The sequence below is a fragment of the Arvicola amphibius genome, chromosome 3, assembly GCF_903992535.2.
Source record: "Arvicola amphibius chromosome 3, mArvAmp1.2, whole genome shotgun sequence".
NCBI lineage: Eukaryota > Metazoa > Chordata > Mammalia > Rodentia > Cricetidae > Arvicola > Arvicola amphibius.
The window spans coordinates 111255410-111281397 of NC_052049.1; the positions used below are offsets into that span (position 1 = coordinate 111255410).

Below are 25988 nucleotides of genomic sequence, written 5' to 3' on the forward strand. Positions count from 1 at the left end.
TCATAGTGTTTCTGGTGACTGTACACACAAGGTGTTCACATTTGGGAAAAAACCCAGGTTTCCCAGCAGACTTTCTGAGTCACCTACTCATCTGTAGATATGCCCTGTTCCCCTCGGCCTCTGGACTACTGCAGTAATTATTATACAGCTGCCAGTCACTGTAGGCATCTTTGTTTTGCTTCGTTTTCGAGACAAGGTCTCACTATGTAGCCCAGGCTAACTCTAAACTTCGAGCTTCCCACTTCAGCCTCTTGTGAGTATTAGAATTATGGGCATATGTTATCAACCTGGCTTCATTGTAGTATCAGGTCCGGGTTCTGTGCCTCAGACTTTATACACACCATCTTATTTAATTTCAGGACAACCCTCCCAAGTAAATTCTATTCTTAGTCTCTTTTGATTGGCTAACAAGCTGGGATTTAAAGAGGTAATAATACCTAAGGCTACACAGGTAGTGGAGCCAGCATCGGCTCAAGCAAGGCTGCCTGACCACAAAGCCCTTGCTTTGAATGGCAGTAGCATCTGCCTGTCTGCAGCATTCACTTTCTTCCAGCTCTGAATGAGCACATGCCCCACACTATCTTTTCCTGTTATCTAACTGTTTATGGGCACGAGGCTGTCAGTTTAAGCAGGCCAGCCCCACGCTGGGAACAGATTGCCTTCCACACACAGACACCCGGGTATCTATTCATCTTGGACTGTAAGGCTCTGAGAGGAGAAACCCTTACAGCTCTAATTACCCTGAGGACAGCCAAACAGCCCTCATTGTCAGAAAGTCCTTTATGTCTCATCTTCATGTGTCATGCCATACACGGATTTCTGTCCCCTTCTCATCTCCAGCCTGAGGAAGCAGTTCCCAATAGCGCCTCAGAAAGGGCATTAGGATCTCAGGGTTGAGCTGTGCGATTCCCTGAGCCTCGTTCTTCATCTGTGAAATGGGTACATACATGCTTAGCTTATGTAAAGATTTGTTTTTATTATTTTTAATTATACATATGCAGGTGGATCTGTGTGTGGGTGTGTGTACATGTGATTTGAGTGCAAGGTGCCTGCTGAGGCCAGAGGGTTGGGTCAATCCCCTTGGAGCGAAGTTCCAAGGGGTTGTGGACTACCTGACGGAAGGGCTCTTAATCTCAGAACCCTCTCTTTAGTCTCCTCACGTGGATTGTTTTAAGAATTAAATGAAAACTTGTCTGTAAAATGGCTCACAACATGAGTGGTACAGGCCCACTGAGAGGAAGTTATTATTATTTATGTCCATCATACTAAATGCCAAATCGGCTTGACTACACATGACTTCCTGCCTTGTGCTTGTGCAGCTATGCCAGTGCTCAGCAGCAGTTCTTGTCTGCAGCGGGATCAGGTCTCTTTTTGGAGTATACTGCCTGTGAGCCCTAAAAGCAGTCGCGCGGATAGCAAAACTCCAGGAGGCAACCTTCTTTACCTGTGGTCTGAGTGGGTCACCACCTGGTCTGACGAGGAAACATCATCCTAATGTTTTCACCTGTAAACAGTGCCCACAGACCAGGGGATAGGGAAATTCAGCCAGTGACCCAGATAGGGAGAAGGGCAAGCTAGCAAGACAGCTAGAGAGAGAAAAGAAGACCCAGGTAGGGAGAAGGGCAAGATAGCAAGACAGCTAGAGAAGCCAGGAGAGTGGGAAGGGGACATGTTTCCCTGCTGTTTCTCCCCCAGCAGCCTTTGAGTTTGGGTTGTTCCTGGGCGCTTGCAGATTGGGCAAGCGACTTGTGCCCTGAGTCTGAGGAAGAGAGGAGAACACAGGATGGGGTGGGTCAGTCCTTTCTCTGGGTCTGGAGACCACCTACAAAGCTCCAATGACTTCATTGCCTGAGGAGAAGTGCAAATTAGGTTTATGGTATCACCTGATTATACTTCTGTCCAGCAATGGGCATTGGAGAGTGGAAGACAAAATGACTGGATGTCAGGGCCAGCCATTCATCCTCAGGCGGGAAACCAGACAGGAGGGGGAGCCAGGCTGATTCAATGACTGTCAGCCCTGAATGATCTGAGCTACAAAGAAAGGCAAATCTCTCAGCTCGTTGACCAGAAACCTGAGGACTCCTGAAGCTCCTGCCTCCTTCCAGGCTAGTTTCTCGGTTCACTCCTTCCGCAGCCAGGCCACTGTACACAGGTGAACAAGTGTCTGTGGTACAAGCGGATGACACAGTAGTGGATGACAACAGACACGGCAGCTCTGTAGCTCAAGATGTAACCAGAGCCTTCAAAAAACACTTTCAGTGAGGCAAGTGAGATGGCTCGGGGTGAAGGTGTTTGCTACTCAGCCTGACAACCTGAATTCTATCTCAGAATCTGCACGGAGGAAGGAGGGAATCAATTCCTGTAAGCTGTTCTCTGACCTCTACATGAACACTGTGGAGCACACACACACACACACACACACACACACACACACACACACACACACACACACACACACAATTACAGTAAAACCAAAGCTTTATAATGTTGTAACTGGTATCATAAAAGAACTGGAGGAGACTGGCCTAGACCAGGAAGTCTTTTTGGAAGGCTCTGCTGGATCTGGCCTAGACTTAAAAACCCATGAATCAGGATTGATGGGCCTAGGGGTATCCCAGTCACCAAGTGAAGCGGTGCTGAGTCTGGTAGCTTTCCAGATACTTCCCCAAATAGCTGAGGCATGACAACACAGGGCAGCTACCCAAAACCGTTCAGTAGAATTTTGCGGGGGCCAAGAAATGCTGGGTAGGCAATGCCGGTATTCAGGGCTAGGTTTCTCCCCTGAGAACAGTGGGCAGTCACTGAAAGGTGTTCCCGGGGTGACATGATCAGACTTGCGAATCTAGATACCTGGGAGATGGACTGTCGCCATCCAGTGTGAGGTGATGGTGCAGAGAGGTGTCAGGCTTCAGCCTTGGGGTAGGATTTGAAGCTTCCTCAGGTGGGGAGGGACAGCAGTTGGGGACACCTTGCAGGGAGAAGCTCTGAGGTGCCTTTGTTGGGAGTTTCTTCAGGTCCTTGTCACCCTCTCTGCCCTGCTGTCAGGATTGCGCACGTTTGGGGTCTGAACCCAGAGGCTACTGAACAACTGAGGCCAGCTTCTGGTGGCCCAGCTCAGGTGTCCTGAAGCTCAGCAGTCTCCTAGCACACCGCCAGTTTCCCACTTCCTCCTCTTCTCTCCAAGTCTCTGGAAGTGGCTCCTCTGTCTGTCCCCCTTCATGTCCAGCATGGTGTCCTGTACAAAAGGTTCCCGATGAGTGATAGCTTCCATCGCCTGTGTGTCTGACATTGCACTGTGGGGAGAGAAGCCACCACCCAATATCTGCCCTCAAGATGTTGTGGGTCATAAGGTCCGGGGCTAGGAGCTCTTTCCTCCCAGAGCCCTCAGCTTGTCTTGTTCCTATCGATGTTACTGTGAGTCCTTTTCCCATCTTGGAATCTCCAGCTCCCATCTGGTCGATGGTATCACTGAGGCTTAAGTCAAAGAGTTTAAGGTTGTTGCATTATACAGGAAGGGAGGACCAGGGCCCACTTCCTCCTCTGACAGTGAGGACACACCTTCTCCCAATCCAGAACCATTCTTGCTATCTCTATCTTCCTTTCTTCCTCTTCCTTACTTCAGAGACAGGGTTCCTAGCATTCCAAGTTGACCTTCATCTGTGACAGCATCCTCCTGCCTCAGCTTCCAAAATGCTCTGATTACAAAAGTGTGCCTGGTTCCCTTCCTCCCATCTGCCCTCCCTCTCTTTTCCCCTCCCTTCCTTCCTCCTTTCCCCTCTCTCTCTTCCTTTATTCTTGACAAGGTTCCTCAGACTCCTAATGCCATCAAAACCCCAAACATTTTTTTTGCCTTTTTAAAAATTGACTTTGTTTCTTTAGAGCAGTTTTAGGCTTGCAGCAGAACTGTACGGATACAGTTTCCACAATCCCTTCTGCACCCACATAGGTAAAGTCCCTCCGCATGAGCGAACCCCCGCCTGGGTGCTACAGCTAGGGAATGAACCTGTGTTGACATGCCCTTATCATGCAAAGTCCATGGTTTCCACTACAGCCGGCTCTTAGCCTACATTTTGTGGGTTTTGAGGAATGCACCATTATATTATCATAAGGTTCACCCTCTCAACTCCTATACGCTCTGCCTATTCATCCTGCTCCAAAACTGGACTTCGAGATGGCTCCGTAGGTAAATGCACTTGCAGCACAAGTCAGACAACCTGAGTGGTTGTAAGTGTAAGACAAGTGTAAGGCAAGACCTGACTCCTGAAAGCTGTCTTCTGACCCCCACACTTGTGCCATGACATGCACCAAAAAACCTCATCCCAAAGCTAATAATGAATAGAAACTTAAAATTGTGTGTAATGTTTCTAGGTCCTTTGTGAGAAAATTATCTTTTGAATTTTGTGGATTTTATGAAATTAACCCTGCCAGTTCTATATTTTCTGTTCTATTCTTCTCAATATTCTTTTTCTTTTTCTTTTTTTTTGGGGGGGGGGGTAAGGACTCACTCTAAGCCAGGCTGATGTGAAACTTGTTCCGTAGCCCCAGACTTACAAAGATCCCCCTGTCTCAACCTTTGTTGTGGACTATTAGTTTAAGATGTGTTACATGTTAGATGTTACATAAACATTTGTTGAATGATTCAAAGATGTGTTGCCTTCTTTTAGGCTGCATTTGTTTAACTCTGTGAAGCTGTGTTACTTTGCCTGCCTAAAACACCTGATTGGTCTAGTAAAGAGCTGAATGGCCAGTAGCAAGGCAGGAAAGGATAGGATGGGCTGGCAGGCAGAGAGAATAAATGGGAGGAAAAATCTGGGAATAGGAGGATCAAAGACCAAGAAAAGAAGGGGCCAGCCACACAGTCTGATACTGCATAAAAAATAAAGAAAATATATACAGAAATAGAGAAAGGTAGAAGCCCAGAGGCAAAAGGTATATGGGGTAATTTAAGTTAAGAAAAGCTGACTAGAGGCTAGAGAGATGACTCAGGGGTTAAGAGCACTGGCTGCTCTTCTAGAGGAACTGAATGAAATGTATGCCCTGGCAATGCTGAAGCCATGGGTAGTCTGTATATGGTGGTTCTGTTGAACTTGTCCATATTGGGTCTTATGGTCTAAGTTGATGAGGACGACTAACCAGGTCTTTTCCTCAAGAGGGCACTAGATCTCATTACAGATGGTTGTGAGCCACCATGTGGTTGCTGGGAATTAAACGCGGGACTTTTGGAAGAGCAACCAGTGCTCTTAACCACTGAGTCATCTCTCTAGCCTGAGTTCAATTTCCAGCATCCACAAGGTAGCTCACAACTTTCTGTAATTCCAGTTCCAGGGGATCTGAGACCTTTACACCAGTGCACATAAAATAAAGTTAAATATATTAAAAAATGAAAAGAAAGGAAGAAGGAGAGAGAGAGAGAGAGAGAGAGAGAGAGAGAGAGAGAGAGAGAGAGAGAGAGAGAGAGAGAGAGAGGAAAACTGGCTAGAAACAAGCCAAGCTAAACAAGCTAAGTCCAGGCATTCATAAGTAAGGACAAGCCTCCATGTGACTTATTTGGAAACTGGATGGCGGGTCCCACAAAACAGCACAGAGTAAAAACAACCAACAATAATCCTTCCTTACAAACATTAGGATTATAGGGTTGAGCCACCATGCTTGACTTTAATATTAATATAAACGTGTTTCCAGGTATTGATGTAGTATGTATATTTTTCTCTTGATGCAGGGTCTGACTACACTTGACTGTGACCTCCCTCTTCTACTTCTTGGCTGTTGGATTGTAGAACTGTGCTATCGCATGTGGGTCCTCCTTTCTTGTGTCAGGTTTGTTTTGAGCTCACTTTGTAGCTGATGATTTTGAACTTATGACACACCTATCTCTATGTCCCAAGTACTGGGATCACAGTTATGTGCCCTCATGTCCAGCTCCCGCTTTGCAAGTGTGTGTGTGTGTGTGTGTGTGTGTGTGTGTGTGTGTGTGTGAAGGATTTCACTTTGGTCTTGTTTTTAGACAAGGTCTTGCTTTGTAGCCCATTCTGATCTCAAACACTTTGTCCTTTTGCCTCATGGGGTGCTAGGATTACAGGTTTGTGTCACTATGCCTTCTCAAACATAACTAAAAAAAAAAAAGCATCTGTAAGGCAGGGCTAGTGGAGTGGGTCTATAATCCCAGCTACTTGGAAGGCTAAACCAGAAGGATCTAAAAGGGTAAGGCTTGCCTGAGCGACTTGGTGAGAGCTCACCTCAAAATAAAAAGTGAAAAGAGGTATCAGGGAAGGCTCTGGGCAGATGGCTCAGCTGGTAAAGAGCACACACACACACACACACACACACACACACACACACACACACCGAGTGTTGAGGATGCAACTCAGTGGCAGAGTGATTGGCTTTCATGGACAAGACTGTGGGACCAGTCTATGATCCTGAAAATCCAGAAGTGTGTGTGTCCTAATTGAAATTTCAAACGTTCCACATTTTAAAATAGAATGATGATAAGCCATGTCAGGGTTTAACCTTTGCTAAAACGGTGACCCTGGAAGCTAGATTCATTTTATTCGCTTTTCAAAATTTGCTTCTTACGTTTATTTTCATAATGTGTGTGTGCATGTGTGTGTGTGTGTGTGTGTGTGTGTGTGTGTACATGCATACAAATGCCACACAGAGATCAGAGGACAAGCACTGGGTGTTGGTTCTCTCCTTCTACTGTGTGTGCCCCAGAGATCAAATTCAGACTGCCAGGCTTTTGACAAGTGCCTTTACCCACTGAGCTATCTTGCCAGCCCTCATTTTCTTTCTTAATTCTTCTAAAGCCTGGGGTGCAAGTACAGTTACTCGTTTGATAGGTAAGGATGTAGAAGCTTAAAGAAGGGAATGCCCTTGCCTAACTAAGGCTGTACTACAAATTATATGAGTATGGGGTGGTAGACCTTGAGCTCAAATCTGACTCCAAGGTTTTTGGCTTTCAGGTTCTGACTGCCATTCCAAAATGCTCCAGAGAATCTTTCTCATCTGTATGATGATTAGCTCTCCATTTTTTTTTTTCACTTTTTAGTATTTTCTTTGAAGTCAGAGCCATTAAATGGCTTTCCATCCTTGAAGTTTGTCCGTCTGAGAACAAGTTATAGACCAGAGTAGCCTTCAAACTCAAGACCTTGGGTGGGGCCAGCCTTGGCTCCCTGCTCCTGGGGCAGGCCAAGCCTAGGCAGCCTTCCCTGAAGCACAGACCCTTCCCTGTGCCTCCCTTCCCTTTGTCCATCCATGCAGTTACTCACAGATCAAAGAACGCTCTGGCAGGGATCATCCTTAGCCATGGAGCTTGAGGGTCCAGAACTCTGGGAATCAGTCACAAGCCTTTGGGTGGACTCGCATTTTCCCGCAAATAGAAGTTTTGGAGGCTGTCTGGTCTCCAATAGATGGGAGGTCAGAAGCCACTTTCTGGGGTTTCTTCTGTGTGGACTGGAACGTCTAGAATTTGGGCAACAATTTGAAATAGCAATAGTGAATATTTAGTTCCTGTTGCTAAATGGAATGCATCAAAGATGAAGGGTACATCCTGACATTGAAAGCAACTTTCTGAAGGAAAAAAAGTCTCCCCACTTCCCGTACTAGGGTTTGAACCTGGGGCTTCCCAAATGTTAAGCAGGGTTCTACCACTGAGCCATTCCAAGCTTTTAGTTTGTTTGTTTTGTTTTTCGAGACAGGGTTTCTCTGGGTAGCCCTGGCTGTCCTGAAACTCACTCTGTAGACCAGGCAGGCCTCAAACTTACAAAGATCCACCTGCCTCTGCCTCCTAAGTACTAGGCTTAGAGGTATGCACCACCACCACCTGGCTTCCATTCCAAGATTTTAATTATTTTTTTTAATGTATTGGTGTTTTGCCTGCATGTATGTCTGTGTGAGGGTGTCAGATCCACTGGAATGGAGTTACAAACAGGTTAGAGCTGCCTTGTGGGTGCTGGGAATTAAACTCGGGTACTTTGGGAGAATAGCCAGTGCTCTTAACCACTGAGTCATGTCTTTAGCTCTCTAGTTTTTGTTTTGAGATAGCTTCTTTACTAAATTGCCCAGGCTGGTCTTTAACTTATGATCCTCCTGCCTTGGCCTCCAGAGCAGCTAGTAGATATGCACCACTGGGTGTAGCAAGAAGGCAGGTCTGTGTTCAAATTCTGAAAAACCATTCATAGACTCTTTGTTTTATTTTGTTGAGACAGTCTTATACTGTATCCCAGGCTGCCCAGAAACTCACTGTATAGCCTCTAACTCATGGTGATCCTTCTGCTTCAGTCTTTAGAAGCCTGGGATTATAGCCTTGAGTCACACCACACCAGGTCAAGCCTCACCCATTTTTGGTTTTTCTTAGTTGTTTACTTGGTTTTAAAGATAAAAAATAAAACAGGGTCTTGCCTAAGCAAGCTGGCCTTGAGTGACAGTAGCTAAGGCTAGCCTTGAACTCCTTGACCTTCTTGCTCCACCTCCCAAGAGCTGAGACACGGGTGTGAGCTGTCTGTCACACCTGGCTCCCATTCAGACTCTTCTTCCTCCCCTCACTCTTCCCACCCATCCACATTCTTTGAATACTTCCATAGCTAGGCGCTGACGGTGGACAAACATCATTCCCATGGGACTGGTTTATTTTTATTGTATCTGTGTGTGTGTGTGTGTGTGTGTGTGTGTGTGTGTGCCAGCAGGCACGCCCACGTGGAGTCCAGATGCCGACATTGGCGTTACTCTCCACTTTATTTCTTTATTTGTCATTTGCGTATGAGCACACACAGACCTGGCGTACATGTGGAGGTCAGAGGACAGCTTGCAGGAGTTGATTTTCTCCTTTCACTTTGCGGGTTCCCAGGGTTACACTCAGGTCATCGGGCTTAGGGGAAAGCACCTTTGTCTGCTGAGTCATCTTGCTGATATGGCCACCTTATTTTTGGAGACAGGGTCTCAGTGAACCTAGAGCTCACTGGATGCCACCATGCCTACTTTTCTTTCCTTTCTTTTTTTTAATTTTAATTTTTTTTTTTTTTTTGAGAAATGGTCTCATCAAGCAATTTTGGCTGGCCAGAGTCTTGATCAGGCTGGCCTTGACCTCTGCTCCCTGAGAGTGCTGGGATTAAAGGTGTGCAGCACCACACCTGGCCCATGGGGACCAAACTCAGGTCCTCACATGTGCACAGTAAGAGTTTCACCTGCTGAGCCGCTCCCCCAGCCCCATCCTGTGTAATTTAAAGTACAGCTTTGCAGACCCTGGTCACTCGAGAGACAGAGGCCAGATCGAAGTTTAAGCCAGTTTAATCTATTTACGAAGATTCTGTTTCAAAACCAAACATAGCAGGACAAGGTGGCTCAAACCTGTATTCCCAGCACTGCAGAGGTGGTGGCAGGAGTAATATCAGGAGTTCAAGGCCAGTTTGGGCTTCAGGGTGAGACCCGGTCTCAAAAACCAAACCAAACTAAACTAAACCAAACCCAGACAAAATAACAACAGAAGAAAACAAACCCTAAAAAAGCACATTCCTGGTGGTCAGGTATGCAGGTGGGTAACGGGACACATGTTTAGTGTGTGTGAGGCCCTGGGTTCAAGCCCCAGCACCAATTAAAAAATAAAAAGGTCCTAGACCTCAACCATGGAGTTATTGTCCATGGCTGGACATTTTAATCAGGTTCTCTGGGTTCATTAAGTCAGTCTAAGAGCCGTGGTAAAGCTGGCGTCGCCTCCCAAGTATTGCCTTTGGCACCGGCATTCAGCAGAGTGTCCATAGCATGGCTGTGCTTGAGAACACAAATACAGTCCTGACCCTTTCACAGACAATGGTGCCCATCCTCCCTTCTCACTCCCTCTGCCCTCCTCACACGGTGACCCCACAGAGAAGTGAGCAATGGAAGGGGCTCCCCGTCTGTCTACTCCAACTCAGCCACTCTGGGTGCACAGTCCTGGGCAGATTGTGAACCCCCAGGGCAGAGAGTCTGTCCCTGCATGCAATGCTCCATCCTGACTGGGTAAAGATCTGATGGTACCAATTAACGTTAACGAGGCTCCTTCTCCGTCTGAACCTGTCTGGAGGTTTTGTTAATTAATACCTCTATGGTCTCTTGGGTCCCTAGAATGAGAGGCCTGGGAGACCTGGGAGAATTGTATGGTTTCATCCAAAAGGATCCATGAGGAGCCTAAGGTCTGGAATGGGGTGGTGTTAGGAAAGGAATGTCAGCCATTGCTAACATTGCTTGAGCAATCCCTCCGTGGCTGGTACCATCCTGAACACTAAGCAAACTCTTCGTTTCCACTGGACCCAGGAGATAAAGCTACTATTTTCCATCCTTTACAAAAGTAAAAAAGTGGGCATAGGCTTTAGGCCAAAATCATAGGTATGACAACATTAGGACCACCCCTAGGCTATCTCACTCCCAAGGATGGGTTCCCACTCTTGAGAGCCTGTTGGGCACACACTCCCTTGGTTCTCAGAGTTGCTGGCAGTCTTGAGGTCTGCACAGATCTCTTCTACTGTGCCCTTTAACCTGACTGTGGACTTCCTGTTTCTGGGAAGGTAATGCAGTGGGGAGGTGGCTCAGGGCAAAGACAGGCCCTGTCCTCTCCAGTGTGGGTGTCCAGGGCTTCTGGGAAAACCTTGGGCCTGTGTCTTCCTGGGTGTAACACTCTCCTTCATCCTGAACTCCTCCCGCCTCCAGGGGCATGGAGTGGAAGTCAATAGGAGGTGAACTCAACCACTGTAAACACTCAGCTGAAGTCTCGCTCCTAGGGGCTAGACTCCAGCATGACTGTAGGACCCCTGAGAGCTGGGTGTGATGCACTCCTGTAATCCCAGCACCGTGGAGACTGAGGCATGGGGGACTGTAAATGAAAGGTCATCTTGGGCTACGTAGACACATCACAAAACCAAACGACACCGGATATGACACCTCCCACTTGTAATCCCAATGCTGGAGAGGCAGAGGCAGGAGGATTGCTATGAGTTGAGAGACCAGCCTGGGGGTATGAGACCCTGTCTCAAAACAAACACCCCCAAAATAACAACGACAAAATAGATCCCAGAATGAAATGCCAATTTCTGGCATTGATATCTGGTATCAATTGGGCCTTTGAAAGATGAACAAGTCCTACCTAGCGCTTCAAAATCGGTGTATGGCAAGGACTGGGAAATCACACGGGACAAAGTTGAGCAGGGACTACCACTGTCTGGCTGGGTGGTTTTGGACTAGTGCCTTAACTAATCCTCTAATTCCTATTGTCAATACGATGTTTTACTTGTGATTTAAAAAAAATTAAATTGAGGAGCTGGAAAGATGGCTCAGAGATTAAGAGCATTGCCTGTTCTTCCAAAGGTCCTGAGTTCAATTCCCAGCAACCACATGGTGGCTCACAACCATCTGTAATGAGGTCTGGTGCCCTCTTCTGGCCAGCAGGCATACACACAGAATATTGTATATATAATAAATATTTTTAAAAAAATTAAATTGAATTCATTATTAGTTTGCACAGGAACATGCAAGAATGCATAGCCTATGAATGACACAGGGTCAGTGTGAAGGTCAGAGGTCAACTGTCAGGAGTGGATGTTTTCCTTTCACTTCGTTGAGGTAGGGTCTCTCTTGTTTCTGTTGTACTCCAGGCTGGCTGACCTGTGAGCATCTGGGTGATTCTCCAGTCTGCCTCCCACCTTGCTGTAAGGATGCTGGGATTACGGATATGCTCCATCACCTTGAACATTTTTATGTGGGTTTCCCAGGATTGAACTCCGGTCACCAGGTTTGCATGACAAAGCACTTTTACCTGTCGAGCCATCTTTTTGGCCCTGTGTTTAGTTTTTTGGGCCAGGGTCTTATGTAGTCGAAGTTGGCTGCAAAATTATTATGCATATTGGGATGTGGGTGCATGCCTAGAATTCCAAGAGGCTGATCCTCCTGCCTCTTGGGAGTCTAGGCATGTACCCACACCCCAATATTAGTGCCAATAAAATGAAAATAATGATTTCTTTCCATTGGGCTATGGGGGGAATTAAATGAAGTACTGTACTTAATATCCCAGATCCCTCAGTCAGCAGCTCTGCCTCCTGACCAGAGTCTATGGTGAACGTTCACAGTTCAGCCTGTAGTGGAGAGAAAGGTTCATGAAGCCTCAGGCCTTGGCCACACAGAGACATACCTGATAAACGATCTAGAAATGGCTCTGCTTTTCCATACAGCTGGATCTACTGGCAAGAGTGCCAGAGATTTTTATGAGCGAGAGACAATGGAGGCTGATGGAAGGGATATGTTTGGGGGCATTTTGTTCTCAAGGAGAATTTGGGAGAGAAGGGAACCACAGCAGCTCAGGCTCCTGAAGGGATTCTGTTTCCCCAGTTCCCCTCCTCCTCTCCCCGTCTCTCTCCAGCCCCCCCTCCCTCACACCCTCCTGACTCCTCCAACCACCACATCTGGATCCAACTAGGGAACAAGAAGCTTTCTGTGAATGCCCCCACCTCCTCTGCCCTCAGTCCACCACTTCAGAACTCTGCTTCCCACAGGGTGGGGGTGGGCTGGGGAGTCAAGAAAGCTCTGGACTCTCTTTCCCCAAATCTGCAAAGTTAAGTCCACACACACACACACACACACACACACACACACACACACACACGCACGCGCGCGCTCCTTTCTTCCTTCCCCTCTCCCTCTTGCTCTGCATCAAGCAAGAAGTCAGCCAGCTGCAGGTCAGTGTTGGTGAGCAGCCTTTCTTCTCTGCCAGGGAGAAGCCCTGTTGGGCTCCAAGGTCCCAGGCCATAAACTGGAATGCAGAGTCACAGTGGAAGGCAGCTGTAACTCTCATTAAAGTGACATCAACCCCACAGTGAGAGGTTGCTGTAAATCCAGGGAAAGGAGGCATTCATCCAGGGAGAACCACAGACGCATAAAAAAAAAAAAAAAAAAAAAAAAAAAAAAAAAAAAGCCCCTTAACTAGAGAAGCCCTGGTGTCTGGAACTAATAGTGGGGCCCTCCCTACCCAAGGTCCTGTTGAAGAGATGGGAGGGAACTAGAGGCTCAGTGCATTGAAGAGACTTAGTAGCTGATGTCTACCCTAGTCTTCTTTCCGTTCATTTTCTTGGCTGAGGCTGGCAAGGAGCAGAGTCAGCTCTTATCTTTTGGGCTGGTTGAGGATATGTCTGTTCATTGGCTTTTCCAGGGACAAGAGGAGTTCTTGACTTTGGCCATTAGGATTTTGTTAGCTTTGCTGGGAGAAATCACCTGTGGCCTGAAGTCTGGGCAGACAGCCACCTGGGCTCTGGGTTTTGTTTGTTTGATTCTATGTATGATATATGATCTCGCTATATGATATGTGTGTGTGCTGTGGTTTATGCATGTATAGTATGTGCATATGAAATGTGTGGGCACACACACATATAGATACAGGACATGAGGCAGCTTCCCCCTCTCCACGTTATTACCTTGAGACAGGGTATCTCACTGAAATAGAAGCTTGCCGTTTTACCTAGGCTGGCTGGCCAATTAATGAGCTCTCAGAATCTGCTTGTCTTCATGCAGAATTTTGTCTGTCTTCCCTTGGGTTACCGGCATGGTGCCTACTTTCCAATTTAGGTTACAGGCATATGCAGAGATCCCCCTGGATTTTTATGTGAGTACTGGAGATTCGAACTCAGGTCCACAAGCTTTCAGAACATGTACTCTTCTTACTCATGGAGCCATCAATCCAGGCACCCGTTTTTATTGTTGTTGATACAGAGTCTCAAATAGACCAGGTTTGCTTCAAATTCCATATGCAGCAGAGGATGACCTCGAACTCCTGATCTCCCTGCTTCCACCTCCTGAGTGCTAACATTACAGGTGAACCCACCTTTCTGAGTTCCCAGATGCCGGTGATGCTGTTGGCTCCATGCAGCACTTTGAGGACTTCTGCCATGGAATGGCCTCACAAGTTTCTGGGCCTGGGATGTAATTCATTGGTAGAATGCCTGCCTAGTGTATTAGTGACTTTTCTAGTGTTATGGTAGAACACCACAACCAATAGCAACTTGGGGAGGAAACGGTATATTTCACCTTACAACTTAACAGTTCATCATGAAGGAAAAGCAGGACAAGTACTCAGGCAGGAACCTGGAGGCAGGAACTTGGAGGTGGGAACTGAAGCAGAGGCCATGGAGCAATGCGGTCTTAATGGATTGCTCTCATAGCTTGCTTTTTTATACATCTCAAGACCACCCGCCCAGGGATGACACCGCCCACAGTGGTTTGGGCCCTCCCCCACATCAATCTTTAGTCTTGAAAACGCCCACAGGCTTGCCTACAGGCCAGTCTGACCGGGGCGTTCTCTCACTGAGGTTCTCTCTTCTCAGAAGATTCCAGCTTATGTTAAATTGACAAAAAACACTAACCAGCACACCTAGTATGCACAAAGGCCTGGCTTAGCCTATGATTCAAGTGCTCAGGAGGTGGAGGCAAGAGGAAGAGAATCAATGCAAGGCCCTCTTCAGCCACGCAGCAAGTTGGAGGCCAGCCCAGGCTTTGTGAGACCTTGTCTCAAGAACAACCTCGGTTTTCTCCCAGGGCCCATCTTCCTTTTAAGACCCAAGAGGCTTACAGAGAGCAGGAGTGAGGGGGACAAAGACAGGTGTCAGCCTGGGTCACAGGGTCCAGGCTGAAAGGTCTAGCACAAGCCCTTGGAAGAAAAAGCAGTAAGAACAGGTGCTGAAAGGTGTCCTGAAAAGTGGGCTTGGGGAGGAAGGCATGGCTTGTCTTTGTCGGTGGTCAGACCGATCAGCCTGATGCTGGAGGAGGCCCTGCTAACTTCAGGGATGCTTCGGGGCTCTCATGGATGATTGGCAGCTGATACCTTCCGGGGGCAGGAATATGGGTGTAGGGGAGCAGGACAGAAGACTACCTGCTTCCCCATCAGACCAGGTAGGCCAACAGATAAGACTCAAAGGGATCACTCCAGGGTGTGCCATCTGCCATCTGTCCTGCCACCCAATAGCCTCCAGCTCTGGTAAAGGCAGGTCTGAATTAAACTCTTCTCAAGGGGAGCATTTTTCTGGGGCTCAGGCTCCTGTGACCTGAACACCTGCCACGCCTCTCTCCTGTCCTTGGAGGGCAGGGACCCATGTGAGGTTTCCCCGTATTAATCACCCCACAGGTTTCCTTCAAATTCAGGTCATTTTATCCTCTCATCTGCCTCATAAGTAATAGAGCCTAAATAAGAACTGGGCAAGCTGAGCTGAGAGAGATGGCCTCTGCCTGCCATCCCACCCCTGGGAAGGTGGAAGCAGGAGAGTTGCCATGAGTTCAAAGTCAGTCTGGGCTCATAGAAAGACTCCATTTCAAAGCAAAACAAACAATAGCAAAGATGGAAGTCTGGGAGCAGGAGAAATGAAAAGACCTGTTCAAATCCATGCTAGGTAAGAGTTTGAGCCCCCAGAGAAATGTCACCATTGACAGGTGACAGCTGGCCTTGCTGCTAATGCAAACTTAGCTCATTTTTTGAAAATCGTTGTTAGACTTGGGGTTGAAAGAGGGAGATGCAGGGGTGCAGGAGGTGTCTGGGTGCTTGGTGCAGCCTGTCCTTCCAGATGGAGACAGCCACTGCCCCCAGCTGCACAGTGATGTCTAGAAGGCCCTGGAATTGCCATGTTCCTCAGGGTAACTCTGTGCTGATGGGAGCTGGCCAAGGTCATGCTCCCTGTGGGAGCGGGACAGCCTGTTTCTAGAAAGAGTACTGGTCTCCTGGCTTTAAATGAGCCATCTTCCTAGGACTATCCCAGCCCAGAGCATTCACCATGGAGCTATCAAGGCCATAAGTACACCACAGAGCAGGCCCCCTAGCCCAAGCCTGCCGCTTTCTTAGTAAACACATGCAAAGCTCTGCTTCCAGGAGCCTGACCTAAGACGGAAGGGGGGCACAGAATTCAGAGTCCACGTGTATGCATGTTGGTGAGAGTGGTCCTTGAGACAGAGTCTCACTCAGTAGCCCAGGCTGGCCTTATACAATTCACATAAGATTCACAACAATTCTCTTGTGTAAGCCAGAATACTGTCTGTTTGCTCATCTGTCTGTCTGTCTGTTTATTGCCTATGTTGGGGGGATGCATCTGCCGTGGCACACGTGTGACAGAGGATAGCTTTGCAATCAATTCTCTTCTTTAAACTTTACACAGGTTTCAGGGATTGAACTGAGATTGCCAGGCTTGTATAGTGTAGCAGACACTTTTACCCACTGAGCCATCCCTGTCTTGCCAGTCCCTGTCTGTCCTCCTCCCAACAGACCACACCTGGTTGGGACTTTGGTTCTCAGTATCTCTGGTTACCAAGGAGGGGTCACCTATACCCAACTGGTTGACAAGACCTAGGCTTAGCCCTGTCCTAGTGAAGTATGAGGACACCACCTGAAGCACAATTAATAAAAACTCAGAGAGAAATTGGGGTTCAACCTGAAGATCTGAAAAGCAAAACAGCCAGCCACTGGCTCTTGCCTCGACCGCAGTCTGAAATGGCGACCCTGCCCTCCCGGAATCTCAGAATGAGACTGTGTCTGAGAGCTGTCTTCCCCCATTTTATATACCTCTCTAGAACTGGGATTAAAGGCGTGCACCACCCGATTTCTATGGCAACTAGTGTGGCTACTTGGATTAAAGGTGTGTGTCATTGTGGTTACAGGGATTAAAGGTGTGTGTTACCATAACCTGGTCTGTAAAGCTGACTAGTGGAACTGTTTTACTCTCAGATCTTCAGGCTGTTTTTATTTATTAAAATACAATAGAAATGTCACTACAACCACCAATTTAGGTAATGCTCTATTTGCAACAACTAAGGAATGTTTCTTCTGCTCATAGTCAAGACAGGTTTAGTAGTCTGCTACCACGATCATGCATTCTCTGGAGCCGGCAGTGTGCTGACGACTCTTCCTGAGACTTTGTCCTTGTAGACCACAGTGTAGACCCAATACCCTTGATGTATTCTCATTGAGAAGGAAGCCCGATGCTAAAGTCCTGCTGAAGAATGGTGGACCTGGGAAGGCATCTGGAAAGGGCTTGGGAACAAAATTAGCTGATATCACCTTTGTTCTGGTGGACCTACTCAGTGCTAACCTCCCCTTACACTCGTGTCTTTTGGAGGACGGCACGTTCAGCTTTGCCCTGTTGCTTGGAGATTTCATACATGTGTCTACAGTTCACAGAAATTACTTGAACTTGTTGTGTGGCCAAGGATGGCCATGAGTTTCTGATTCCCATGCCCCTACCTCTCTAGCTCTGGGATTACGGGTATGCTCCAACCATGCCTGGTTTATAGGAAGCCAAGGACAGAACCAAGGGGTTCAGGATGGTGGGCAAACACTCTCCCAGCTGACTTACATCCAGAGCGAAAATTAATTCTTTTACCCATTCCTGTTAACTTGGAGCTTCCAAGTGTGGCTGTGAGTTGGAGATTTGCATCCTTCCCCGGAGAGATCAGGCTCTGGGAGAGGAGGCAGATGTCTAGAAGTGACATCTACTGAATGGACATTGCGGTCAGTTGGAAATCTATTGTCGCACAGCTAATGTTATGAAGTGTGGTGGCTCAGTGGTTATATGGTGGGTGGCTTGGTGGTTATGGTTGTCCAAATGAAAATGGCCTCCGTAGGCTCATAGGGAGTGGCATTATTTGAAAGGATTGGGAGGTGTGGCCTTGTTGGATTGGTGTGGCTTTGTTGGAGGAAGTATGTCATTGGGGATGGGCTTTGAGGTTTCAAATGCTCAAGCCTTGCCTAATGTCACTCTTCCTGCTGCCTGCAGATCAGGTGTAAATCTCTCAGCTCCTTCTCCAGCACTGGGTTTGCCACACACCGCCTTGCTTCCCGCCATGATGATAAATGACCTAAACCTCTGAACCTGTAATCCAGTCCCTGTAACAGGAAGGCTGCTTGTTCAGCCCGGCTGCCTGGCTAGCATAACCCCAAAATAACCACACAGAAATTATATTAATTAAAACACCGCTTGGCTCATTATCTCTAGCCTCTTATTGGCTAACTCTCTCATCTTGATTTAACCCATTTCTATTAATCTGTATATCGCCACATGACAGTGGCTTACCACGAAAGATTCAGCATGTATGTCTCTGACTCTGCCTTCTTCCTCCCCACATTCCATTTAATTTTGCCCACCTACTGAAGTTCTTCCCTATCAAGGGCCCAAAGCAGTTTTTTTTTATTAACCAATAAAAGCAACACAAAGACAGAAGGATCTCCTAAATGCTTTCCTTTATAAAAGTTGCTGTGCTCCTGATGCCTCTTCACAATAGTAAAACCCTAACTAAGATAGTGGCCATATGGTGAGGTAGCTTGGTGGTAGAATTGGTTTTGGTTACCTCACCTGGTAGGGAATGTTCTTTCATGTTCTTTTAGACACAGAAGTATGCTGTGACAGCTTTTTTTTTCTTTTTGTGGGAAGAATTTTTTTTGAACTTTTTTTTTGGTATTTGCATGCTGAGCATCATACACTCATATTTTTCTACTTAGCAAAACATTAATTATCCCACCCGGTAGCCTTTCCATTGGGTGTTTGGTTTTCATCATCCCCCTAAGCTGTGGGGCACAAATGATTGCTGTGTTTTCTCCTTATCTCAGCAAGCCTCTTCAGCAAGTGTCTAAGGGGAGAGCTGTCCCACGCTGCTGGGTCCCACGGTGGCACTTAGTACTCCTGCTGTCTCTGCACTTCTCACACTGTGTGGGAACCTGCCGTTTTCTTCCAGGAGACTGTGAACGTACTCGCACCTGTAGTCCCAATACCAAGCACAGCGGCTAGCATAGAGTCACGACTCTGTGAATGTTTGAGACCAAGCTGGTAAAGGAATGAAAATAGAGAACCAAGTGAAGCAGCTTCCTGTTGGCATCATAACGGCATGTCTTACTTGTTCACATACGGAGCTGTTGTGAACACAATTTACAACTTGAGCCTTTCCTGCCCTTGGAATTTGGTGAGTCCCATCCTCTGCCCTACCTACCAAGGGGGAGGCTTCAAGGAACAAAAGCAGAGTCTGAAAGCATCTTAGCAACAAGCTGACTGATGGTCATGTATGTTTGTCGTGGTAGAACTGGGACTCGAGCACTAGTAGCTGATAAGGAAGAACCTCCTAATTCTAAACACGGGCCTCTCTAGTCTTTTCTGCTACCACACTGTGTCACAGCGAAGAGGGAATGACTTAGTTTTTCTCCATTTCCTAGATAAAGAAATTGTGGTTTAGAAAGTAGAACTGAGCTGTACCTAAGGTGACAGAGCTGCCCCCGGGGACGATGTTCAGGCTGGGTTGATTTTCTTTTTTTAATGAAAAATTTTAAAGCGTGTGTATGTGTGTGTGTGTGCGCACACGCGCGTGTGCACACACACCACTGTGCATGTGTAGAGGTCAGAGGACTATCTTCAGGGGTTGGTTCTCTCCTACCACCATGGGTTCCAGGGATTGAATCCAAATCATTAGCAAATGCTTTTACCCACGGACCCATCTCACCCTCCCCGTGTGTGGCGCTACACACATGCACTACCCAGCATGCCCAGCTCTGGCTGCAGCTCTGGGTTCAGGGCTCATCCCACACCCACCCTGTGTTCTCTGCTAGCCTGTCCCTGCTCCAGGAGCCCCAGGTAGCTGACTCAAGCAATGTCTCTTTGTTCTGGAGGATGTCTTCCTGCCCAGGCGAGGCCTCTACCACAGTACCGCCTCTCTGTGGTGTCTTCAAACGATGGCCTCTAGGCCTAAGACCTGGAAAGCGGAGACTCTTCAAATGGGTTATCTCAGCTCAGCACACACAGGGCAGCCCAGTTAAGACCCCAAACATACATTCCGGAGTTCCTGACAGGGACCTCTAGGCCTTCTCGGATGCGTTTGTGGAGATCAAAGCTCTTGTCCAGTTAGAGGATGTTGCCAAGGAAATCCCCCAATAGTGCAAACACGCACTTGCTCAGTTCTGCTGTCTCCACTGAAGCTACCCGGAACTGTGACCCCAGAGCCAAGTGAGCTACTCTCTCCAGAGAGTGAGACAAAGGAACTGACTTGATCCACACTCCAGGGGTAAAGGAGACAAGGAACGGGCGGGTATGGCGCTTCCTGCGTGCCTAATCACCCTCTGCTTTCCAGCACACTTCACATGAAGGCACAGGGCAGCTGCTCTGGGCACTCTTTCTCAAAGATCAGGCTTTTGTGTTTCATCATGGTCTCCTTCGGCTCTGAAGCTGTGATGTTAAAGAGGGAAGCCAACCTGGGGATGGGCAGATGAAACTAACCTAGAGTGGGCATATGCCAAATTCTTTTAAACCTTTAACTATGGGATCTGATGAGGCGCCTAAGAATAATATCATGCCTAGTCTTGGCATAGAAAGCTCTGGAGCTGTGTTGTGGTGAGGGGAGTTAATATGTACTCAGAGACACTGTGGAGGGAGAGCGTGGAATCTGGGGGCTTGTGGGATAGTGCATGGTTTAGAGCAGTCTAGCATTTGGGCAACAAGACAGCCATGAATGCAGCCTAGCCCCCTCGATTGTAGACTTACTTAAAGCATTATGAGATATTTTTTCAATTAAAAATGATTATTAGAAACCGGGAAGTGGTGGCGCGTGCCTTTAATCCCAGCACTCACGGGGCAGAGGCAGGAGAATCTCTGTGAGTCTGAGACTAGCCTGGTCTACAAGAACTAGTTCCAGGAGAGCCTCCAAACCTACAGAGAAACCCTGTCTCCAAAAACGAAAACAAAAACAAACAACAACAACAAAAAAATCCCCCAAAATTATTAGATTGTGTGTGTGTGTGTGTGTGTGTGAGAGAGAGAGAGAGAGAGAGAGAGAGAGAGAGAGAGAGAGAGAGAGAGAGAGAGAGAGAACACAACTTTTAGGAGTCTTTCCAGTCTGTCCTTCTATCATGTAGGTTCCAGGGATTGAACTCAGGTCATCAGATGGCAAGTGCCTAGGCCAGCAGAACCATCTTACTAGCTGCAATGAGTGTAGTTTGTGAGCATGAACAACATATGGAGAAATAATAAGAAGTTAGACATATCTGGGAGCATTCATAAGGTGTCTGTTCTGAACTGGGATGAAAGAGGAGAAAGAAAATGGGTGTGTGGCGGGTGGGCTTGGTGTGTGCAGCGTGTATGTGTGTGTGTGTGTGTGTGTGTGAGAGAGAGAGAGAGAGGGAGAGGGAGGGAGAGAGAGAGGTGTGTTCAGAGGTGGAGCCTGATGCTTCCCAGCCCATGCTGCTGTGGAGAACAGGGAAAGCCATCAGAGCAGTGTGTGTTGGGTTTGTTCAGGGTGGGGGGGGGGGGGGGGGGTGGGAGTAATCCCTCGCAGCTGGGTCTCTTTTCTCCTGGCTGGTTGGGGCCCCAGTGAGGCAGTGGAACTGGAAGCCGGCGGAGCCTCCTCTGCTCGGTTCTGGGGAAGCGCCACTGCATCGTTTCCCTCAGCTCTCTCAGATTGGAAGCATTGCGCTCAAGTCCCCATCCCCACTCTTTCCTGCGACCCTAATCAGACACCAAAATATTTCCACATTTCCTTTGGAAAAATCCTGGGAGGTCTGTTTATGGCTATAGCAGAGAAGCACACATCTGTGCGCAGTTTAGCGGGGACAGCTGGAAACCCAGGAACTGGAAGTTGGTGGGCAATTTGGAGTTGCACATGGAACCTACTTCTATCTACCCTGATCTCTGCAGGATTGTCCTATCAGTGGGTCCTGTTTCTATAGACAGCCCCTCATTGCCCCCGTTTGCACATTCACTCACGCAGACACACTCTTGCACACACTTGGTTTCAGAAGGGCACACAGCACACAAGGGCATCCCTGTATTCCAATAGCTCATTTATTCATGCTGCCCCAGCTCTAGGGACCCCTTGTGGTATTCAGGGGGCATCACTCTTGAGCCAGTCACCCACAAGTAACAGATCCAGCCTTAGACGTGTGGGACAACACACGCTGACTCAGCACACCCACGCAGAAGCATACAGCACTCAAGAAGGCATGATTCACTTCCAGCCACCCACAGAAACCCACCCCCTACTAGTCAGGGCCTCGTTGTTCAACCTCAGGAAAGGCCTGCCCTCCCCTGGGAGACTTGGGTACTTCTAGCCTGGGAGTGTTCCCCTTCTTGCCTAGCATGTTCTTGCCCTAACAGAGTCAATTCCTTAATGCTCCTCTGTGTCGCTCTGTAGGGCAGGCACGGACAGGGTACTTGAGGACCCCCCACTCCTGATTTGCACCCAACATCTTTTCAAAAGAACATTCATCTGTCCGTTCTTATCCTTCCCAATCCCCTGGCCCCCACTGTGAAGCCTCCTTCTACCTCACTTAGACTTCTGGGCCCCTTCTTTCTCAGTCCTGGGCCTCCCAGATTCTTAAAACCTTGGTCAGGCTAGGAATTTGTTCTTTAGAGAAGATGGGGGAGGGGGTGATAGAGGCAGCAGAAAGGGAGAGAGAGGAGGGGAGGGAAAAGTGGAAGGAAAGAAAAGGAGCTGACGCTGGATTGCTGAGAGGCCAAGGGAGGCAGGTGTTGGTCAGGGACTTACTTTTACTCTGCTGGGCATCTGGGCATCCATTTTAAGACCCAGCTCGGCCCCCATGGGACCGAGTTCCTTGGCTTCTCCAGCAGTACATACCAGACTCTTCCCAGTCCGCACCAGGATTCTCCAGGGTTCCAGGACAGTTTTGAGTCTCCTCTTCAGCACCCCCTCCTCCGCCATGGCCAGGCCAGTCTCAGTGGAGGAATGAAGGCCAAAGGGGCTCTGGTCTCTCAAGCCTTCCCAGACCTCCTGGGGGTGCTCCCTCTGGCAGAAAGCCTAGGGTACTGCTGTCCCTGTGTCCCACAGCCGTTCCAGACTGGACGGCTGAAGCTTCTCTGTTCAGTCGATGGATAAGTCTGGAATCTTCTAACCCAAACTTGGGCTAGGAACACCTTCAAATTCCACTGGAAACCTCACAGCTTTTTCCTTTAGTTTTTGTTTTATGTATATGGGTGTTTTCCTGCATGCCTGTCTGAACATCATGCGTGGGCCTGGTGTCTGTGGGGGCCTGGGAAAGCCAGAAAATGTCACTGGATTCCCTGGAACTGGAGTTACAGTTGCTTGTGAGCCGTGTGTGAGCAGCCAGTGCTGTTAACCACTGAACAATTTCTCCAGCTCCTCATGGCTTTTTTTTTTTTTAAATTGGCTTAAGTTTCAAAAAAAATTATATTTTGTGTGTGTGTGTGTGTGTGTGTGGTGTGTAAAAGTCACAGCCCATATGTGGAGATCAGAGGACAACTTGTAAAAGCCATGTGGGTTCCAGGGACTGAACTCAGGTCATCAGGCTTGGTGGCAGGCCCCTTTACTCACTGAGCCATCTCACGGGCCTTTGTTTGTTTTTGTTTTGGGACAGAGTTTCTTGCAGATTGGGCTAGCCTCAGACTCTCCATGTAATAAGAGGCTGGCCTTGAACTCCTGATCCTCTTGCTTCTACTTCCCAAGTGCTGAGACTGCAGTTATGGGCGACCACACCCGATTTTATGGTGTGCTGGGTATCGAACCCAACGCTTTGCGCCTGTCAGGCAAGCACTCTATTAACTGAGCTATCATCCCGAACCCTAAGCCTCAGCACTCTGAGTTCCTGTGTGTGAAACTGGAAACATATTTCTTCAAAGCCTGGTACCTCAGTCACTCAGCGGGACAGCTTAGAAACCAGTGCACCCCGCCATTTAGCTTAGTCCCCCGGGAGATGTTTAATTCCCCTTTCTTCCCTTGCTTTCCCCTTTACTCCCCCCGAAAGGCAGATGTGAGCTAGGGAAGAGCTAGCTGACCTCACTGCCCCAGGACAAAGGAATGATGGCCTCAGTTCAAGGCAAAGTACAAGAGTTTTTGATTAACTCAGAAACACCACAGACTTCCAGGGCCCAGCTGCTGCAGGGTGGGGCGTGGGGGGTGGGGTTTTTGAAAACTCAGGAAAGGGATTGGTTGATCGCACATGAAATCAGGAGGGCAGGTAAACGCTGGGGCCAAGGTCTCACCCCACTACATTTTCTCCCCGGGCCTGTCCACAGCTGGAGAGGCAGAGCCCAGTCTGTGTTCTTTGACCTTTGCGAAAAGTCTGGACTGTGTGTGCCTGGAACTGCAAGGACACAGGATCACCCCTTTGTCCCTGTCCCATCCCCCCAACCCTCCAGCCCTGAGTGCATCAGAGGGATGTTTGATTCTGGACCCTGCTGGAACAAGGTCATCTGATGGGGAGCTCCAAGTGTATTAGGTCAGTGCTCCTGGAACAGGAACTTGGCCGGAGGGCACAGGGAAAAAATGAGCAAGGGTTGTGGGGGTGTGTGTATGTGTGAGAAACCCTGCCTGGTTCCCACCATAAATTGCCTCCTGCTCCCTCAAAAATCTTTGGTGCTCCCATCCAGGGGGTCTCCCACAGAACCAACCAACTCAATCCAAGAGATATCCCAAGTAATTTTAGGAAGAAGGCCAAATTGCTATGTTTAAACAAAGACTTTGTTTAAACGGGATTTCATGTGGTTCAGACTGGCCTTGAACTTGTTGTATAGTCAACATTGATCTTGAACTTCCCATCTTTCCGAGTGCTGGGATTACAAGCTTTTGCCACCATGGTCATTTATTTGGTACTGGGGATTGAGCTCAGGGCCTCAAGGATGCTGAGGAAACACTACCAACTAAGCCACGTCCCCGGCACTCTTCATGTTGTTGAGACTCATCCTTGTGCCTGGTGACTGCCCCTCTGGTCTGTACAGCTTTCCTGATTTTGAATCTGAATCTGATAGAATTCTTTAGGTTCCAAGGAATTAGCACAACCAGTTTGGTTTTCCTCCTGTGAAGGAACCAAAATTGGGGAAGATCCCTAAGTTGCTTGTTTTCTACCCTCCAATCCAGCTTCCCACCCCCTAGCTGCCTTCCCACCCAACCACATGGGAAAGTGTCCCCTTAGCCCTTCCAGTCATGCGAATGAGGCCACAATTCAAAGGCAGTGGGCAAGAAGGAGGCTGCATAGAGCGGTCCGAAAGAACCAGCCCTTTGTGCTGAAGCAGGGTCCTTGGGGGATGAGTGCATTTTTGGCGTATTTAGAAAGATTTCTTTTTTATAACGAGCAGCTGAGCAGCCGAGGAGGAAAAGGGAGGGAGGGACAAATGGAGAGGTCAAAGGCAGGACGGGGAAGAAGAGGCAGGGACAGGGACAAGAGCTTGGAAAAGTAGTTATGGGATCGAGGGAGACATAGGAAAGGAGCCAGAGAGAGAGAAGCAGGAAAGAGAAGGAAAAACCAGCCTGGGTAACTTTGTGCAAGCCAAGCCTCTTCCAATATGAGAGAGAGAGAGAGAGAGAGAGAGGAGAGAGAGAGAGAGAGAGAGAGAGAGAGAGAGCCAAGGCTGTAGCTCAGGGGTAGAGGACTTCCCTGAAATGCCTGAGGCCCTAGGTTCAATCTTCAGTACTGAAACTAAATGAATAAGTGAATAACATGGAGGTGCCAAGAAGGAATTTTAATTCATTTTATCTTCTATATGCTAGACAAGTCTCACCGAGTTGTTTACGATGGACTTGAAGTCACTCTGTTGCCCAGGAGGTCTTGAACTTGTGGTGCTCCCTGCCTCAGTTTTCCAAGAAACTGTATCAACACATCTGGCCAGATTTGTCTGTGTGTATGGGTTCATGTGTATACATGCATATGTGTGTGCGTGTGCATTTGTGTGTGTGTGTGTGCTTGCACATGAAGATAAAAATCTAGCATTGAATATCCTCCTCAGTCACTCCTGCTTTGGTGTTTTGAGACAGGGTCTTTTCTTGACTCTGGAGTTCGCTGATGTAGCTCGATGCTCCCAACATCCCCCTGTTTCCACTTCCCTAGCCCTGGAATTACATGTACACACTGTTTGCACCCAACTTTTTAGCCTGGGATCTGGGGATCAAACTCAGGACTTCAGGCTTGCATGGAAAATGCTATACTAGTCAAGCCAGCCATCTCCCTTGATCCCTTGCTCCCATTTTCCATGTGGGAAAACCAACCCTGGACA

At 48.1% G+C, this 25988-nt stretch overlaps 1 long non-coding RNA gene across 2 annotated transcripts in view; it reads left to right on the forward strand.

Annotated features, from left to right (window-relative positions):
- The window catches only part of LOC119810389, a 42231-nt gene that overhangs the window by 2141 nt on the left and 14102 nt on the right, over positions 1 to 25988 (forward strand). For both annotated transcript variants that reach the window (XR_005284742.1, XR_005284741.1), the window contains exons 2-3: positions 5720 to 5817; positions 11622 to 11758. This is a non-coding gene — a long non-coding RNA (uncharacterized LOC119810389). The remainder of the gene's footprint in view (positions 1 to 5719; positions 5818 to 11621; positions 11759 to 25988) is intronic.